This window comes from Lissotriton vulgaris, chromosome 5 (genome assembly GCF_964263255.1).
Source record: "Lissotriton vulgaris chromosome 5, aLisVul1.2, whole genome shotgun sequence".
Taxonomy (NCBI): domain Eukaryota; kingdom Metazoa; phylum Chordata; class Amphibia; order Caudata; family Salamandridae; genus Lissotriton; species Lissotriton vulgaris.
Genome location: NC_141693.1, coordinates 1765267886 through 1765289348, shown reverse-complemented (window position 1 = coordinate 1765289348; position 21463 = coordinate 1765267886).

Here is a 21463-nt window from a genome sequence, read left to right as displayed (position 1 = left end):
GTCTTTGCATTTGAACAGTTGTGAAGCGCTCCAATACCTCCGGGTCTGGCTAGCGCTATATAAAACTTCCTAATAAATAAATAAATAAATAAATAATATTGTGTTCTAAATGTTGTCAACAAAACCTTCATCCTATTGGAGTAACTAATAGAACAATACAATGATGTTTTTAAAAACCATATTTACATCAGGTAAGGTTTCTGTATACCATATTCCTATATAAAATCATTCTAATTTGTAGACCCGAACGTCCACACAGGGTCTTTGTATACTTTCATCATAATTTTTACATGTGGTCCAGCAGTCCCAATTTGAAACACAATAAAGGAGGGGTGCGTAATCTTCAGCCTGATGCTCACTCCCCAGAAAACTTAGTGATTGGTATATCTGCCCATTCTCCGGGCAGTCAGGCCTATCTCAGAGGCAATGTGTAAAGCATTTCTACATAAACACACAGTAATAAGGTGAAAACACTACAAATGCGCACCACACCTGTTTAGAAAAATAACCAATCTTTAGCTAAACCAAACAAGACCAAAATGACTTAATCTAACATACATAACTCAAGATATCACTTTTAAACGGTTTAAGCATTCTGTCCAAAAAACTCTGAGGACGTGTTGATTTTATCACAAAGTACCTTTGATGCGTCAAAATCCATAATGAAAAACAGCAGCAAACGAGGGACGTGTCAGAAAACACAGCAATGCATCAGTTCTTGAGTCTCAGGGGAATGGAGGCTTTAGTTCTGCTGCACGCAGGAGAAGTGTTGCGCCGATTCCTTACTGTGAGGAGAAGCGATGCAACGATTTCCAGTGGTGACTCCTTTCTGCGAGGCGATGCGTTGGGAACTTGGCACACTGGGATCAATGGAGAAGCAGCGAAACAGGCTCTGCGTTGATTCATTCAGCCTAGGGCTGGTGATGCTTTAATTCCTTCAGCCACACAGCAGGGCTTACGTTGGAGCGGGGGTCTTGGACGTCAGGGTCACAATATTCTGAACTTGGCCTGCAGGGGTCCTTCTGGCCACAAGCAGGTGCTGTCCCAATTTTTCAGCTGCACCACAGTGATGCGTTGATTTTCAACTGCGTGGCAAGCTTGCAGCAGGAAAGACTGTGCTGGAAGGGCAATGAATGGATTTTAAGTCTTTAAAGCAGCCAAACCACCTCCACGGGCCCTGAACTGGTTTTGGCTCCCAGCAGAGGAGTTCAGAGGGACTGCAGATGAAGTCTTTGATGGTCCTCAGTCTTCTTAACAGGAGGCAAGAACAGCTTTTCCTCTTGATCGAGAAGTGTTCTGAAAATGCGAAGTCACAGGTCCAATACTTATACCCCATTTTGCTTTGAAGTAGGCACAATCCTTGTAGTGAATAGATCCTGCCTTGCTGTGTCTTGGCTCCAGACACACTACAGGGGTGGTGGAGACAGCATTGTGAAAGGACAGGCAGAGCTCTATTCAGGTGCCAGTAAGCATGGGCGAATTTTGCGGATCTCGCGTTCGCGAATTTTGCGGATTTGCGAACTCGCAATCCGCAAAATCCGCGAATTCCCGCGAATTTGCGGATTTTTTTTTTTGTGTGTTCGCAATTGTTTCTGCCAGTTCGCGAGGATTTGGTACTAGTTCGCAATTGCGAACTTACTTGTCGGCTCGCAACGGTCGCGACTATGTTGTTTCTACGTCTGGTTCATCATCACAGCCTCCCAGCACCCTCTGTTTTACCACTGGCACCCTCTCTTTGACCCATGCCACCCTCTGTTACATCAATGCCACCCTCTGGTTCATCATCACTGTAGAAGATGGGGGGGAAAAGCAAGCCCACCTGCCCTGCTTGAACTGACATGAATTAATTTGGGGTTAGTTTATTAACAACACCTGCCCTGCCCCAACTGACAATAATGAATTAGGGGCTAATTAATGTGTCACTGAAAGAATTTAAAGTTCCAGCATGGCACCTGCTTGTCTGCTCCTTTAGCTGTAAATCAGGACCTTTGTGGCATACAGTTAAGGTCAGAGCAGGGTCACACAATAGTTGCAAGCAGGCAACCGAATTCTGGAGGGCCCCCTCAGGAAGCACTACAAAGAATCGTTACAAATCATGAGGTTGACCTTTTGCACCTGCTCATTGCTTTTGCTTTTGCTGAAATCGTTTTTCGGTTTTTTCGCGCTATTCGCGGGGCGCGGCGTCGTGCGAAACCGACCGCGGAAGCCGCCAATTCGTGCGAATGAGCATTTTATTTTTTTGCGGCTTGTTGTTTCGCGAGTTTTTTTGCAGTATTCGCGAGCCGCTTGCAGCGCAACACGCGAATTTACCCCAAGGTCGAGTACGGGCGCGGCCATTTTGTTTGCGTGACGTATTTCCGTTTCCGCCCGCTATGTATAATCTCGCGCAGTAAGCGCATTGCGAGTAGAGGTTCGCACGAGATCGCGCGGGAAATCTAGAGGTTCGCACGAGATCGCGAGGAAAATCTCACGCGAACTTACTTTCGCGCTCGTGAACGGGCGCCGGCCATCTTGTTTTTCATTCATTTCCTGTGTCTGGGCATGGTGTTTAATCCTCTTGGTATCTTTGCCATCCTTTGCTTGTTTTCAGTTTTTTTTTTACGATTTTGCTTCTTATCTATCCCTCTCTTTTCCTAGCTGTATATTTTTGTCTTTTCTGCTATTTTTCTTTACTTTTAAACTACTTTTTTAAACTCTTTTCTTTTCTTCTTCCCTATCCTATTCTTTCTTAATTTTCTACTTCTTCCTACCTTACCTGCCCAGACCATGGTCAAGCCAGGCGCCGTGAAGCTGCCCAGGCACTTGAGGGCCGCAGCGGCGGCGGGGAGTAGTGCTGGACCCAGTGGCAGGACAGCATGCGGGAGATTGAGGGGGGAGCAGGTGACGCGACGGGAGATATTCAGCCCGGAGGAAGTGGGCGCGCTGGTCTACTTCGTCCAGCGCCGCCTGCCCAGGACCATCGCGGGAGGCGGCAGGATCGCGGCCGGCGGCTACAACATGCGGGAGCGCCGGAAGCGGTGGGAGAAGGTGTGCTGGGCCATATCCCACCTCTACGGGGTCCAGCGCACCTACAGCCAGGTCACCCATCGCTGGACGGACCTCCTGGACCGCGAGCGCGACCTGCTGGACCAGCTCGGCTTGGAGATCCCCGGGCTTGGTGAGTAGTAGTAGCCATTTAATCACTCACTACTATGATGTTTTCTCCTGCTCTGTGTTGTTGTATTGCAAATATTTGTTTTTTACATGGAGCAAGCCAATAATGCCGCTGATGACGATTACATTGTAGTTAAATTATATTTCAAAATCTTCTGTGCATTTCAGGTGCACTGCTCTCCTTCTCAGTGGCGTTGCTACTATGCTTATTTGTTTTCTATTTCGTGGTCTCATTGGCCTGAGTAACTATTATGTATGAGTGTACTTTACAGAACTGCGTAATGCTAGACACTAGGGGGCAGATTACATTTACAAGCCCCTTGCGCCACGTTTACGTTGCCTTGCGTGACGCAACAGCGGCGTAAACGAGCCGCATCCCTGCGAGTCATTTACAGCATGACGCATCTAGGGAGATGCGTCACGTTATAAAGCCATGGGCCTGCACCACAATGGGTGCGTTCCTAGTACGCAGGGTGGGCGGTCCAGCGGCTGTGCGCCTCGCAAAATTGCCTGCGTGAAATGTACAAGATTTAACGCAGGCACTTCTGCGACGCTGCTACGTCAATTCAATTCCTTATGTCTGCTCGAAGCAGGCGAAAGGACTGACACAGCATGTTAAGTATTGGGTGGCCCTGAGCATTACTGGAGTTGCATTGCGTTGGCGACGTGACTCCAGCGATGCGCCGCTCTTACGTGACGAGATGCGTCACGCAAGTGCCTACCCTTGCGCCAGGGCGCGCCGCATTGTAAATGAGGCACATCTGCCGTGTCGCAAGGGTAGTTTTGCGTGACGCATTTGATCTGGCGCATCTCTGGAGATGCGCCAGAACGCGTAAGTAAGTATGCCCCTAAGGGGCAGAATTGCAATTACCGTTGCATCCCTGCAAAGTAGCAGGGATGCGCCATTAATCGTGCGGCCCGCTACCACCACCAAACATGGTGCGCCGTATTTGCAATGCGGCGCACCATGGGCCCAAAACGTCACCGAAGCTTTACTGCTGGAGTTGCGTCGCAACGATGGCGCAGCTCCATCAATGCTCTGGGGTACCCTATCTCCCCAATGCTGGGTCAAGCCGTACGTCTGCTTCAAGCAGGTGCAGGGTTTGTGTGACGCATCATTGTCCTAAAGGTGACTGATTGATATTTTGTAGATTTCCCTCAGCCACTATTAGGATGTGTTCCAGCGCAGGAATGCCCTCCCTTGCGCCGGAACGCCCCCTGATGGCGCAGGGCTTTATAACGGGATGCATCTCCCAAATGCGTCACGTTGTTATAATATTATACGCCGCACCATGGCGCCCTTTTTTGTTTAGCTGCTGCGTCACAAAAGTCACGCAAGAACGGCGCAAAAGAGCCGCAAGGGCTTAAATCTGCCCCTTCCTTTGTACCCCTGACAATAAGAAAAATAGTGGCGGTGGATTGATAGTTTGACTATTTAAATGACTGGTAATGTAGCAGGCAACTGTTAGTGTTGTCACTGATCTGACTGAAATCACAATGGAGTTTGTCTGTCACTTTGCGTCTTGCCTGCGGACTGCTGCCTGCCAGTCCTAGGTGAACGTTTCAGTACTTTGTTTAGTGAGTTACGTGACTTTCGAAGTCACAGGTCCGCAAATAAATGAAAAGTAACCATAATCAATATAATTTCGCGGAAATATTTTGTTATTGTTCTTTTGAAATGTTTGATTTGGTTGACATTGACAAGCAACAATCATCCATGTTTTCTGTTCTTTCTTTCATGTTGTACGTCAGCTCCCCCCAGGGGCGAGAGGAGGACACAGGAGCAGCAGGCGGCGGATGCTGTTCAACAGGGCCAGGATCGGGCAGGCGAGGGCTCCTCTGCTGGCCCCAGTAAGTTTTCATTTTAGACTAGTACCTATTTTTCCTAGCGTTCCTCATTTGACTTTTTTCAAAATTGTCTTTGCTCTTCTTGTAGACTGTATCTAAATTCTTATCCTGCCTCTACTATGACTCCCTGTGGTATTACTAGATTATTCTTATTAGTCTGTCTGTGTAGCTAACTAAGATTGCACGGTTGGCGAAACTCCCATGATTCTAGTCAGCAATAGCTCTATCAACTTAGTGCAGTCCTCTGGGATTGTCCATAATGTCTTTTGAAGTGTTCTATCTGGACTCATGCTTGCAAAAATTGCAAAACCTTTCGCTCAGTCACTCTAGTCTGGACCAAAAAACACAGATTGTATTTAAGTTTAAAAGCTTTATTAAAAGTAAACACATTTATTAAAATGAAGTCATAATAAAACTAAACGTTTAACTGATAATGGAAAAGTGGTTAGTGCTGACGATTAATTGAAGACATTTCTTGTGGTCGAGCCGAGCTCTCACCTGGTTTCAACTTGATCTTGTTGTTAGAAGTCCATCTTCTGTCTGTGTGGAGAAAAATGGTGCGTGTTAAAAAAACAGCCTTCATCAGTTGTGCCAAAAAGTGCAGCAAGACAACCTTCCCTGGAAAAAGGGACATTTTTTTTAACTTTCACGTAGACAGTCACAAATTACATTGTTTTCACATGTCTTCATTCCTAGACCAAAGACTAGTGACTAGTGAGTGCTTTATTCTAACATTCTTAAATGTACTTTGTAGGTGGAACATCTGGTGGCGGGGCCAGTGTGGAGGTGGTGGTGCTCGACACGGAGGCGGAGGGCGATTCTTCAGGGGAGGAGGCGGCGGCTGTGAGAGTTGAGACGGTGGTGGTGGCGGCCAGAGGTAAGCTCTTATATATTCCTTACTTATTGAGATTGAAGACTAGCTGGGAAGGCAAGAATATGAGATGCATGGCTGGGTGAATGATGAAGCAATGATGGGTGGAAGGACAACAGCCTGGGTGGGTGACACAGAAACTGTATGTGTCCATATACCTGGATCATGCTACTATCTGACTCTTAGATAGCATATGTGTATCTAGAGCAGGGGTACTCCTAGTACGGCCCGCGGGCCGGTGGTGGCCCGGCAAGCCTTCCTTGGCGGTGCGCAGACCTTGCAGACAATCACTGCTCCCCCGGCCCCCACAGAGCAGAGGCTTTTTTGTATTTCACCTGTTAGCGCCCCTGCATCTCCACTCTGACAATCACTGCTCCCCCGGCCCCCACAGAGCAGAGTGGAGATGCAAGGCCACAAAGAGGTGAAATAGAACAAAGCCTCTGCTCTGTGGGGCCGGGCAAGCAGTGATTGTCAGGGTGGAGAAGCAGGGGCGCTACAACAAACAAAGCCTCAATAATATGTTAATGGTCTTTTAAAGACCTGTTAAGTACTTTGGTGTTGTTGTCTGTGTGTGCGCGTTGAGGAAGCGGTCTCAACCCGGGCTGAAGGCTGACACAGATAGACACTCACACAGTGAGATGACAGAGGGGGAGGGAGAGGGAGGGCAGGAGGGAGAGAGAGATGGAGGGAGGGCAGGAGGGAGAGCAGGAGGGAGAGAGATGTATGTAAATGCTGGATCTGGTGGCTCAGTGGATGAGGGCATCTGCTGCAGGGACCTGTGTGCAACCTCATGGTCACAAGTTATCGTTTTGCTTTAGCCCCGCCCCCTCTGACTCCGCCCCCACCAGTGCGGCCCTCGGCCCCAAACTACACTGTAAATGTAGCCCCTGAGAGAAAGTTTGTGAGTACCCATGATCTAGAGAGAGTAGACGGTCAGTGGATGAACTAAGTGTAACTTTGAAGAGCATGTAACACTGCACCCGCACGTCCGTTCCAGTGTAGGAAAGGCAAGGAAAAGAACTTTTAATTTTGTCCAAATACTACCATAAATAGTAGCAGTAGTTTGTATTGCAAGCACTGCATAGATCCGGTTATTATGGTGGCCACTCCCTACCTCTCTTAATAAGTTTAGTAGTACTCAGTCATTCATGTGTGGATGTATCACTGGTCACTCAATAAAAAGCAAAGCACCTAAAGTCATCCCATATATAAGCAAAAACATCCCATGTGAAGTGATAGATAATCAGATTATTTATCTTCTTCAATTTTCCATTTCTAGTACTCATTTCCACTGTAGGGTGAAAGTTAAATTAATTAAGCAGTAGCCCTTGAGTTGTAACAGAGTATTCTCAGTGCCACCCGTAATAGAAAAGTAAGAGCTTCACCACCTGCATGTACTGGACGGGTACAGTAACGCAACGGCAACGCAAGTCTAGGTCACTCCTCATGGCGTGCGTCTCTTTTTCTCGGGTGCAAGTTTACTGCGCTGGCATTATGCCGGCTTGCAGAAAATAACGTACCAATTTTCCAAAACAAGAGATAAGAAGAAGAATAAGACTGGTGTACTTTCATAGTCGACTCCAATGGAAGTCCACAGTGCTCGTAGAATTTGTTCCTTAAACTCCCACTAATGTTAGAGCAAGGATGAAGAAGTGTGAGGTTAGATAGATACTGGCCTCAATAGTTATGTAATGCGCTTGCAAGTTGCTAGTTGTAGTGCAACACAAATTTCTGCTGAATGATTGAGTTAATATTAAAGAGCATTGGTTACAGACTATGTCTTTCTTTCTTCATATAGGTTCTCCTTCCAAACGAACAAGGAGGAAGGAGCTGGCTAGAGCGGCCCGGCAACGGAGGATCGAGGCCACTGTTGCGGAATATCGGCGGCTGGTGGCCCTGGAGGACGAGTGCAGTCGACAACAACAACAACGTCGTCTGCATCGGCCTCCGTGGCCCCACGGGCTGCCACCCAGCACAGTGGTCCACCCAGACTGAGCCGGGCTGCCAAAGGCAAACGCCACCGCCGAGCAGCAAGGCCAACAGCTGCCTCTCACAGGCATTGCACCTGCAAGGCAGTGAAGGCACGCCTGCGCCGCACTACCCTGATGGTGTCCCGCCTTCAGCAGGAGCTCGCCTTGCTCCGCGAGGAGCATGATGCCCTGGCCCAAAAAGTTAACAGCATCCACCCATAGTGTCCCTTGCCCCTTTTTTAGAGACTTTTGGGGGGTGGGAATTGGGAGTTGGGTTTTTGGGGACTTTTGAAGGACAATCGTTGGGGTTAGGGAGGGTCTTGCGGGAGATTATTTTGTTAGGGATATAAATATACTTTTTCAAACTTTATCTGAGCATACCTGTTTTTTACTGCTTGCCTGGTGGGTGGGGGTTTAACGTTGACTGTTTTCCTGAAAGTTTAGTTCCATTTTCTTCCTTTAAGTGTAAATGCCCAAATGTTTTCAACACTAAGTGCCTCTCACAGACTAAGTGAAGTGAATCCAAGAGTCCTAGGACTTTAGTAGTACTACCTTCAGTCTCTCGTCTCTCGTACTAATGCTCCATTATACCCCCAAACCACCAAACGCTTATCTTACCTGTAATTTGTGTTTGAAAGTAGGGCTAGACCCAGGGCTGGTTCCACGGGAAACACCGAATAAGGTTGGCAATCTTGGTCGGATAAAATGTCCTCATAGCGGTGGTACTAGTGGTGTGACACAGTGGCAGTTGCATGCCTATGAAAAAAAAAGAAAATGAAATCTGGTTTGTCCTCCTGAGCAATTCAACGGTACAACTGAGAATATAGCAGGTGACAGAAGTACAGTAGAGCAGTGCCACATTGTAGCCTAACAAATGGTAAAGTATAACTACTAATTCGGTTGAAGTTCTTTCACATTAGCAATGGTTCTTTGTCAAGCAGAGTAAGAATATATCCTCGGATTTCTTCACCAGCCTGTTGCTATCACCTTATCCTCCCCAGCAAGTGTGTGGATTTATTGTTGTCATAATAATTTAGTCACACATCAATCAAAACCACACAGCCCGGGGGAAGAGGGTTAGGGTTTGAAAAATGGATGGGTACGGGGGTTTTTGGGAAAGGTTTTGGGAGACAAGAAAAAATAGCACAGCATAGACAAACTATTGTGAACATAAACAAATCTTTGGGTACAAACCTATCCATCAATCTTTGAAAGTGCATGCACTACTGCATGCATGTCAGTGAAAAGTAAGTAGTACATTCGACAACTGTGGAAAGAAAGAATGCGACAGTACAGGGCCTGTGTGGAATTATTGATAACGATATTCAACATAAGGTCTCTGTAGCCAGATACCCGAGAGCCTTACTGGTCACTATAAATCCATTCACAACAACACTCAATGGGGTTGGTCTGGAAGGTGTCAGGTTTACTCCCCGTGATCCAGTCGATGCAAATATGGTTCCACCTCCAAATGTCACCAACACCCAGAAGTGTAAACACAGGGTGTTCGAGCCATTAGGCGGGGGAGAAAAATAACAAACTAAAATAAAAAATGTGGGATGGGTAAAGGTAGGGTCAGCAGGGAAAGGATACCTGTAACAGAAGACAAGACAGGCATCAGTGAAGTGCTGTCCTAACATACAAGGGTACTCTCATATAGTCTCACTAAATAACCAAGGAAGTAGACAAGTACCTGAGCACCAAGAAAACATGACCTTGGATAGGAAATACTATAGCCCTTCTGCCACAATCTGTGAGGAAGGCCTAAGAAACACATAAACATATAGTTAACGAACACACTCCTGTCGCACCAAACACACTCGCGTTATACTAAGACATCAAACCCACTACTCACAACATACCACAAACATGGTAGAGGACTCAATGTACAAAGGGGGTTCCAAATAGTCAAAGCAAAGATGTATGGTCCAACAAAAAGGAAGAGGGAAACGGTAGTGTGTAGGAAGCAAGAACTACAACACTGCGCTCTCTAAGTAATGACCCAGTAGAGAATCTTTGGTGAAGGTCAAACAGAAAAACATAGTTGCGACCACCACTGAATTCTGCCAACAACACACCCCACGGTGCACTACACAAAGAGAACTGGGGTAGCCTGTAGTTACCTCACTACATGCCCAGTTATGGAGTTCCTTTGAAATACACAGTTATACAACGGAGACGCGTAGTTGTCCTTACTACCGCGCTCCGTTTTAATAGTACAAAAACGATCCCCGATGTGAACGCTAACACGTGGTATAGACCGCCACTGTGCTCCGCCACACACAATTTAACCAAACAGGAATTCATCAAAGGTAGAATTCTGTTAGAAAACAGTCACAGAACCTCCCTTAACAATCCGTTCAGGCAGTAATCAGCTGACCGCACGGGCGGCCGAAGAGTTTAGAGTGGCTTTACCTGAAGACGCGTGAAGTCCATCTACCGCCAAGGACAGAACACGGAAGCGCTCCCCACTGAGCCTCAGGGGGGGGGGGAAAGGTGATAGTCCACAGGAGACTAAGCATGGGCGGAAAATCCGTTACGCTCGCGGATTTTGCGGATTTTCGGGAAATCCGCAATCCGCGAGATTTGCGAATTTCCCGCAAAATCCGCAAATCCGCGAGCAGCGGATTTTGCTCGCGCTGCTCGCACTGTTCGCGTGAGTTCGCGCCCCGCGAATAAGTGCAAAATTGCAGAAATACGATCTTAGCAAAACTGAAAGTAACTACTTACCAGGTTCAAAAGTTCAGGCACATCATTAGTAGCCATTTCCTGTAGTGCTTCCTGAGGGGCCCCTCCAGAGTTCAGTTGCCAGTTGAAACTATTATGTGACCCTGCTCTGAACCTCAGAATAGTTACACATATGCCACAAAGGTCCTGAATTACAGCTAAGGGAGACAAGCAGGAGCCAGGCTGGAAGTTAAAATCCATTAATCAGCCCCTAATTCATTATTGTCAGTTGGGGCAGGGCAGGTGTTGTAACTAATTTTGCAACAATGAAAGCACTTAGCAAGTGCAAAAGATCACTAATCAGGGCGCACTAAGGAAGCAGGTGCCAGCTAAAAAAATATTCTGTGACACATTAATCAGCCCCAAATTAATTCAGGTCACTTGAGGCAGGGAAGGTGTGCTTTGCTTTGCCGAAAATAATGTACACTGGACAACCAGAGGGTGTGGTGATGAAACAGAGGGTGGCATGGGTGGGCCAGAGGGTGGCATGAGTAGTCAGAGAGTGGCAGTGGTGACAGAGAGTGGCAGTGATGAAGAAGAGTGTCCCAAACAGGCTGGACACGTAGAAACAACAAGTTCGCAAAACTTGCGACCCGACAGGTAAGTTCGCAAATTGCGAAATTGTAAAAACCCTCGCGAACTGGCAGAAACACGGGCGAACACAAAAAAAAAAAAAATCGCGGGAATTCGCGGATTTTGCGGATTGCGAATCCGCAAATCCGCAAAATTCGCGGATTGCCAATCCGCAAAATCCGCTCACGCGTCCGCTCTCATGCCGGTGCAGAACAGAAACCAGAATAACGCGCAACAGGAAGCGCGTCTGTTCCCCAGATAAACTTCCTGCAAGTCTCCCGCCTACTCATGGGAAATGTAGTTTCATAGTACGGTAGGCGCTTAGGGGCTGCGTAACCTGACAGAAGGTATAGTAGATAGAAAAGGAGAAATTGCTTTTTTTCTAGGTGTCCCCTCACTCACCAGGGTTGCCCCTTGGTGACATGCTTCATCATTGGGGCCATCCCAGTCCTCTACGGCCTGGGGCATGCTGCGACTTGCGAATTACGTAGGAGCACTTACAAATGACTATGTGTGGTGCAGATGTGATAGTGGAGTGGACTAAGTGATGTGTTAAGGGATCAATTTAGAAGCCTAGAGAGAGCCAAGAAATGCAGTCACAGTCAGAGAAAAAGGCAAGGGATACTGTATCTATGTGGTTGTAGTGGTCCTGTTGGAAGTGGTAAGTAAGTTGCCTGCAGAAAAAAAATCCTCCTATTAGCGGCACTCCTCCATTGCAGCCGACGCTTCGTCCATCGATGTTGGTCACCAGAAGACACCCTGTAAAAAAAAGCACAGCATAGACAAACAATTGAACATAAACAATTCTTTGGGTACAAACCTATCCATCAATCTTTGAAAGTGCATGCACTACTGCATGCATGTCAGTGAAAAGTAAGTAGTACATTCGACAACTGTGGAAGAAAGAATGCAACAGTAAAGGGCCTATGTGTAAATTATTGATAACGATATTCAACATAAGGTCTCTGTAGCCAGATACCCGAGAGCCTTGCTGGTCACTATAAATCCATTCACAACAACACTCAGTGGGGTTGGTCTGGAAGGTATAGTAGATAGAAAAGGAGAAATTGCTTTTTTTCTAGGTGTCCCCTCACTCACCAGGGTTGCCCCTTGGTGACATGCTTCATCATTGGGGCCATCCCAGTCCTCTACGGCCTGGGGCGTGCTGCGACTTGCGAATTACGTAGGAGCACTTACAAATGACTATGTGTGGTGCAGATGTGATAGTGGAGTGGACTAAGTGATGTGTTAAGGGATCAATGTAGAAGCCGAGAGAGAGCCAAGAAATGCAGTCACAGTCAGAGAAAAAGGCAAGGGATACTGTATCTATGTGGTTGTAGTGGTCCTGTTGGAAGTGGTAAGTAAGTTGCCTGCAGAAAATAAATCCTCCTATTAGCGGCACTCCTCCATTGCAGCCGACGCTTCGTCCATCGATGTTGGTCACCAGAAGACACCCTGTCCACTGCCTGCCTGATGCTGAATTGTGGCTCGCTACTGTGAAGCCTGACTCCATCCTTTTTTCCCCATTGCAGAGACTGAAACCCGGCCTGTAATTATTCAACGAAAAACAGGAAGTGATATAATATTACAACACCACTGATAAATAAATATAAGGTATGTAGGCTGTGGAGTGCAAAAAGTCACAATTTGATTTTCCTAGTAGACAGTACAATATTTTTGAAAGTGCGTACTCTGAGTCACCTTTTGAAGGATAAATAAGTATGGGCAAATTAATGTAGCGGATCTTGCCCCTCAAGCTAGGTGTACTGTAAACTGTGTTTTAGAACAAAATTAGATCTTCCTAGCAGTGCTCCCACCCAGACCCTTACTAAAGCCAGTCGCAAAAATGTAGAAGACCCCCAATCAAATCTCAAAAAACGAGGCCTAGCAGAAAACTGGTGACAAAACTTACTTTGAAAGTAAAAGTAGGCCGAAGTACCCCCTTCCTAATTACCCATTACCCACCGTGGATTGCATTCAAACCACTTGCAAGCAACCAAGCAAAAGTAGCCATAGCCAGCATCGCTCCAAGACTCGAAATCCCCCCCACTCAAACACATGCAATAGAAATACTGCTAACCCTAACGAACCCTAAGTTAAGAATAGTGGCAAAGGCTTTCTTTAACTATGCCAAATCCCCCCTTTCCCACCATGGATTTTCTTCAAATGACTTGCAACCAAAATTACACATTCTCACGAGTGCTCTAAGACCCCAGAACTCAGTTGGAAAAATCTAGAACACCCCGAAACACATGCAATCCTGCTGCTAGGGCTAACCCTAACGAACCCTAAGTTACAAAAAGTGCCAAAACTAAAGGCTTTTCCGCGCGGATTTTGTCCCAACCACTTCTACCCGGTATTAGACCTTCCCAGGAATGCCCCAAGACCCGGCAACCCACCCGCCAAGAAGCATAACACCCCCAAACAGGCCAAAAGCAAAATCTCATACTTGCAATATTTCTGGGCCTTCGGTCCAAACGCGCTGCGTAGCTAGGCCATAAGTCGGGGTTGGCACGACGGATTTCCTGAAAAGCAAATGCAATCAAGATTAGAGTGTCCCAGCAATGCTCCCAGACCACGAAACTCACCCACAAAGAGACGGAACCCCCCCTAAGAGCACCTCAAAGGCAAGCAAGTCATCAAAAACACAAAAAAAATTCCGCCTCGGATTTGGTCCAAAACACTTTTATCCGGTATTAGAGCTTCCCAGCAATGGCCCCAGAGCCGTCAACCCAGGAGAAAACGAGTAGAAGACCCCCAAACAGCCAAAGAACAAAAGTACAAAAATGGGGACTTAGTCAATTTTTCACAAATTTCCCAAATCACTCCGCGCGCGCTCTGCAGCTAGGCCCTAAGTCCCCTCTGCCACCATGGATTTGCTTCAAACCTCTTGCAAAGTAAAGTATATATAGCCAGCAGTGCTCCCAGACCACGAAACTCACCCACAAACACCAGGAAGCCCCCCAAACAGGCCCCCGAAAACGCTACATAGAGCAAAATGTCAGAAATAGCCAAAAAAAAAAATCGGCCTGGATTTTGTCCCAACCACTTCTACCCGGTATTAGACCTTCCCAGGAATGCCCCAAGACCCGGCAACCCACCCGCCAAGAAGCATAACACCCCCAAACAGGCCAAAAGCAAAATCTCATACTTGCAATATTTCTGGGCCTTCGGTCCAAACGCGCTGCGTAGCTAGGCCATAAGTCGGGGTTGGCACAACGGATTTCCTGAAAAGCAAATGCAATCAAGATTAGAGTTTCCCAGCAATGCTCCCAGACCACGAAACTCACCCACAAACACCAGGAAGCCCCCCAAACAGGACCCCCGAAAACGCTACATAGAGCAAAATGTCAGAAATAGCCAAAAAAAAAATCGGCCTGGATTTTGTTCCAACCACTTCTACCCGGTATTAGACCTTCCCAGGAATGCCCCAAGACCCGTCAACCCACCCGCCAAGAAGCATAACACCCCCAAACAGGCCAAAAGCAAAATCTCATACTTGCAATATTTCTGGGCCTTCGGTCCAAACGCGCTGCGTAGCTAGGCCATAAGTCGGGGTTGGCACGACGGATTTCCTGAAAAGCGAATGCAATCAAGATTAGAGTGTCCCAGCAGTGCTCCCAGACCACGAAACTCACCCACAAACACCAGGAAGCCCCCCAAACAGGACCCCCGAAAACGCTACATAGAGCAAAATGTCAGAAATAGCCAAAAAAAAAATCGGCCTGGATTTTGTCCCAACCACTTCTACCCTGTATTAGACCTTCCCAGGAATGCCCCAAGACCCGTCAACCCACCCGCCAAGAAGCATAACACCCCCAAACAGGCCAAAAGCAAAATCTCATACTTGCAATATTTCTGGGCCTTCGGTCCAAACGCGCTGCGTAGCTAGGCCATAAGTCGGGGTTGGCACGACGGATTTCCTGAAAAGCAAATGCAATCAAGATTAGAGTGTCCCAGCAATGCTCCCAGACCACGAAACTCACCCACAAACAGACGGAACCCCCCCTAAGAGCACCTCAAAGGCAAGCAAGTCATCAAAAACACAAAAAATTTTCCGCCTCGGATTTGGTCCAAACCACTTTTATCCGGTATTAGAGCTTCCCAGCAATGGCCCCAGAGCCGTCAACCCAGGAGAAAACGAGTAGAAGACCCCCAAACAGCCAAAGAGCAAAAGTACAAAAATGGGGACTTAGTCAATTTTTCACAAATTTCCCAAATCACTCTGCGCGCGCTCTGCAGCTAGGCCCTAAGTCCCCTCTGCCACCATGGATTTGCTTCAAACCTCTTGCAAAGTAAAGTATATATAGCCAGCAGTGCTCCCAGACCACGAAACTCACCCACAAACACCAGGAAGCCCCCCAAACAGGCCCCCAAAAACGCTACATAGAGCAAAATGTCAGAAATAGCCACAAAAAAAAATCGGCCTGGATTTTGTCCCAACCACTTCTGCCCGGTATTAGACCTTCCCAGGAATGCCCCAAGACCCGGCAACCCACCCGCCAAGAAGCATAACACCCCCAAACAGGCCAAAAGCAAAATCTCATACTTGCAATATTTCTGGGCCTTCGGTCCAAACGCGCTGCGTAGCTAGGCCATAAGTCGGGGTTGGCACGACGGATTTCCTGAAAAGCAAATGCAATCAAGATTAGAGTGTCCCAGCAGTGCTCCCAGACCACAAAACTCACCCACAAACACCAGGAAGCCCCCCAAACAGGACCCCCGAAAACGCTACATAGAGCAAAATGTCAGAAATAGCCAAAAAAAAAAATCGGCCTGGATTTTGTCCCAACCACTTCTACCCGGTATTAGACCTTCCCAGGAATGCCCCAAGACCCGTCAACCCACCCGCCAAGAAGCATAACACCCCCAAACAGGCCAAAAGCAAAATCTCATACTTGCAATATTTCTGGGCCTTCGGTCCAAACGCGCTGCGTAGCTAGGCCATAAGTCGGGGTTGGCACGACGGATTTCCTGAAAAGCAAATGCAATCAAGATTAGAGTGTCCCAGCAATGCTCCCAGACCACGAAACTCACCCACAAACAGACGGAACCCCCCCTAAGAGCACCTCAAAGGCAAGCAAGTCATCAAAAACACAAAAAAATTTCCGCCTCGGATTTGGTCCAAACCACTTTTAGTGCTTCCCAGCAATGGCCCCAGACCCGTCAACTCACCTGCAAAGAGGTAGAACAACACCCCCACAAGTGCTGAGTCTTTCTTCATTGGGCATAAACCAGCCCTCTGCTTTGATGGAAATAGGAGTCTGGAGGAGGAGGATAGAGGAGCATGTTCTTCTGAACTTGTGAACCTGAGGAATGCAGACTGCGGCACCTTCAAATAAATTAGCAAACAAGTGAAGACAGTTCTGCTGATGAGCTTGTTTTTGTGATTATCTGATTAAAGTTTGAATTATATTAACTGTGCACAACAAAGAAAGACAGACACACAGGAATAAAAGTGAATAAGGATGAAAAAGAAAGTTATTGATTCGTTGTCTCATTTTCAGGGCTCGAAGTCGGTATCACGGTCCAGGAATAAGAATAAGGCTTCGTCATCATACTCTGCGAATTCAGGCAGGGTGAGGTCAGTGCCACCTGACAGAGTAGAAATTCCCTCATCTATGTTGCTGGCCACCTCCTCTTCATCCGGCACGCTCTCTCGTACTCTGAAATCTGGTGGTATGAGGTGCTGATTCATCTTGATCATTGTTAACCTCTCCACATTTTTGGGCGAGAGGCGGCTCCGTTTGGGAGTTACAATCCCACCAGCCGCACTGAAAACCCGTTCAGAAGACACACTTGCGAGTGGGCAAGACAAGTAGTTTAAAGCCAGGTTGGTGAGCTGTGGCCACAATTCTTTTTTCCCATGCCAATACGCCAATGGGTCAGAATTAACATAGACCTCTGTTGAGTCATTCAGATAGTCCTTCACCATCGACTCAAGGTCCTCATCCAAGGTTCCTCCACTTTGCTTAGCTCTTGCTGTGCCTCTGACCTTTTGAGAACCAAACCCACGCAGAGCTAGCCAATCCTCTTCAGCCTCCAATGTTTCTGTTGTCTTTCGTGCAGATGATCCGGTTGCCGGTGTCTTTAACGGCTGAGAGGTCACTTGTGCCACAGCCACAGGTGCAGAAGTGGATTGTTTTGACTGGGGATGGCCTGCTGATGTACTGCCATTTCCTTCAATTTCCAGCCGTTCTGTTTCAAACTTCTTGGCTGACAAGGCTAGCCAACGTTTGTACTTTGGAACATGTTCATCATCAAAAGGAAAGAATGCTTGGCCTGCCAGCGCCTTTTTGTAGCGTGGATCCAGAATAGTAGCACAAATGTAATGCTGTTCTGATTGGATCTTTTTAAGACGTTCATCACCTTGTAGGAGCTCTAATAATTGCTCAGCCAGAAGCAAAGAGTCTTGCTTTTTGTCATCTTTTCCAAACACAGAACACACCTCCTTCAGTTGGTCCTCCAGCATGTACAACAATGGGATAGCTTTTCCCAAATTAGAGTCCTCCTTGCTGACTGCACGCGTGAAGAACTCAAAAGGACGAAGCATGCGTGTCAGGCTTTCAACTATGTTCCATTGCGGCCCACCCATCCTCAGCTCCTCTATACCCTCTTTCAAGAAATATTGATCGAGTTCCGTATACTGCTCATACAGACGCTCAAGCATGTAGAAGGTTGAGTTCCAACGTGTTACCACCTCCTGGATGAGTGCTTTCACTGGCATTTCACGTTGATATAGCAGGCTCCTCAGCTGCTTCCGGGCCTTAAAAGAATGCCTGAAATGCTTGCAAATTTTTCGGCAGGTCTCCAATACACTATACGCTGCACTGCGTTTATTACCCAAGAATTTTTGGACAACCAGGTTTATACAGTGCGCCAAACACGGCACTCTGAAATAGTAACCGTCCCTCATGGCCTTAACTATATTGGCGCCATTGTCCGTGGAAACATAACCAACCTTGCGTTTTAGTGGGGACAGACAGTTAAGGACCTTTGTGTTAAAGACATCCAAAATGTTTTCTGCTGTGTGACGTTTCTCCAAACCAAACATGGCTAGTGTTGCATGTTTCCGAGCACCTTTAAAAACAATGTTAGTATCAACACCTGAGTTTAGCTTTGCTTTAGCCCCTGAAAAAGAGACCCAGTGTGTAGTGATGCACATGTAATCAGCGCCTGCGCCACTGGTCCACATGTCTGTTGTCAGATGTATAGTGTGAACAGCACTCTTCTGCAAAGCTGCCCCAATCACCTTCAGAACATCTTCATGTAGTGCTGGAACCGCAACTCGGGCAAAATAGAACCGGCTAGGAACCTTCCATTTAGGGCAGAGCGCTGTCACTAATTCTAGAAAACCAACCCCTTCTACAAAAGAAAAAGGGAGAAGGTCCAGAGCTAGCATTTTAGCCAGCTTAGTGTTATACAGACGGGTCATTGGGTGGTTGCGTTCATATTGCGCTTCTGTAAACAACATCTTTTTAATGTTGCCCTGGACCAATGATTTACGGGATGATGATGATCTCTTCGACCCAGTTACGCTCGCTGATGAACTTTTCCGCATTGATGTCTCACTCTCTCCCACACTCTTAGTGTGGCTCCCATGGGGTGTGCTGCTGACATGGGAACTGGGTGTAAGTGAAGTGTTTGAATCGTCTTCTTCTACCTCCTCGTCATCAGCAGATGAAAAATCAACGCTTTCATTACGTGCAATTCCGGCTTTCTTGACCGCCTCTAGGTGCGGAAACCATTGGACAGCGTGCCTCTCTCAAGATGACCTCTCTGGCCTCCGGTACCATAGTTAGAACCAAGCTTACCACGACTAAATCGAAGCTTACAAAGGCTACAAATGGCTACGTTTTCCTTTTTTGGGCAAACACTAAAGTAGTCCCAAACTGGAGACTTGAAATGTCTTCGGGGGCCGGAGGAGGCGGCGATACTGGTGGTGGTGGTCCTGCTGCTAATGCCAGATGAAGTGGAGGATGTGGATTGCCGAACTTCAGTACGTTTTGCACTTTCACCACCACGAATTGAGGTCGAGGACGAGGTGGGTACCTTCTTGCGAAGAAATATGGAAGCGGTAGGTTTTGGTGTACTACTTAACTCCAAATCTAATGATTCCATTTCCATTGCCTCCTCGCCGACATCATCATCACGCTCAGCAGCTTCTCGGGATAGGGTCAAAATGTCTCTTTGCTGCATGTCCGGTGGGGCTGCAGTGACCTTTGTGATGACTGGCTCGTCGTCATCGTGAGAGGCTTCATCACCAGCAGTATCTGTCACTTCTTGTTGAGCCTCATCACACTCCATAGGTTTGAGTTTTTGGACGACCTTCCTTTTACGCTTAGGTACCGGTGTCAGATCATGGTGTGCCTCACTGTCAGACCGCAGTTGTGGTTCCCAAGACAGATCACTTGCATCAGAACGAGGTGGGCTTGAAGAAGATGTAGACACCCCCCTTGATCTTTTCCTTGCTAGGGATGTGGAAGACAATGAATGATCATCAGGAGGAGTGGCTTCCAATGATACCTCGGCTTCATTGTCGATTTCCAAATGTGCCCCTACTTCGGGAGGAACAACTATTGTGGGCACTTGTGAACCTCCATGCACCTACGCTTGCGCATCTCCTTTTGCTGCCTCTCCTTCCACATGTACTTGGGCGTGTACTTGCACATGGTGTTGTTGTTGCGGCTGTGGTTGTTCAACACTTGTCAGATGAGTTACAACAACCTGTGTTGATTCAGGAACATTGCTGCTACTTTCTTGCGATGAGCCAACATCACTGGTCGATGGTGATTGGAGAAGTACACTGACTGCCTCTGAAGCACTCAAGGGCTTTGACTTAAGTTGGCGTGGTGGTGGAGGCACTGAACCCAATGGAGCAGGGGTGCTGCTCCCAGCTTGGTCCCCAGCAGATCCTGCTGCTGCAGGCGTACTTTTTTTTTTGCTCCCAAAAAAAGTGGCGGGTGGCACACCAGCCTCCTTGGTAACTTGCTTCTTCTGCTCCTTACTAGCAACTTTCTTGCTAGAGGAGCTACGGAGAACTTTCTTTGGGGGCGGGGCCATCTTCTTCAGAGCAGGTCAGACAGCAGGCCGCAGTTGCACGAATTGTAGAGTTGTCTGAGGCCAGACGTGACGTCGCGTGACGTTATGCTGCACACACACACCGCTGCAGGACTTCTTCCTGGCACTGGTGGTTCTCTTGAGTCTTGTGCACCTAAAAAAAATGGAAGACAGAGGAACATCAGTTCAGTTATAGAGCACAAAAAAATCGAAAAACACTGCAAAATCAGCACAATCCCAATCCATCCATGCCCTCCATAATGTTTAAATTCAAGACAACCCACAGAAAGACTAGGCCCATGCAAGACTCACTACCCCTGGGCATAAATAAAGGTTGAAAAGTAGGCAAAATGGTTGGAGGCCTAACAACAAAGCCTGCATTTAAAATGGCCACTTGCCTGCCAGCACATGGCCAGTGCCTGTAGCTGCACTCAAAATGGCCACCAGCCACATGGCATGTCCCTCCCCATGAACACCCCCAAAAATCGAAAAAACACTGCAAAATCAGCACAATCCCATTCCATCCATGGCCTCCATGATGTTTAATTCAAGACAACCCACAGAAAGACTAGGCCCATGCAAGACTCACTACCCCTGGGCATAAATAAAGGTTGAAAAGTAGGCAAAATGGTTGGAGGCCTAACAACAAAGCCTGCATTCAAAATGGCCACTTGCCTGCCAGCACATGGCCAGTGCCTGTAGCTGCACTCAAAATGGCCACATAGCATGTCCCTCCCCATGAACACCCCCAAAAATCGAAAAACACTGCAAAATCAGCACAATCCCATTCGATCCATGGCCTCCATGATGTTTAAATTCAAGACAGCCCACAGAAAGACTAGGCCCATGCTAGACTCAAATACCCCTGGTGAAAAGGCCACAAGTACAGGCCCAAAAAACGAAAATCACTGAAAAATCTGCACAATCCCATTCCATCCATGGCCTCCATGATGTTTAAATTCAAGACAACCCACAGAAAGACTAGGCCCATGCAAGACTCACTACCCCTGGTCATAAATAAAGGTTGAAAAGTAGGCAAAATGGTTGGAGGCCTAACAACAAAGCCTGCATTCAAAATGGCCACTTGCCTGCCAGCACATGGCCAGTGCCTGTAGCTGCACTCAAAATGGCCACCAGCCACATGGCATGTCCCTCCCCATGAACACCCCCAAAAATCGAAAAACACTGCAAAATCAGCACAATCCCATTCAATCCATGGCCTCCATGATGTTTAAATTCAAGACAACCCACAGAAATACTA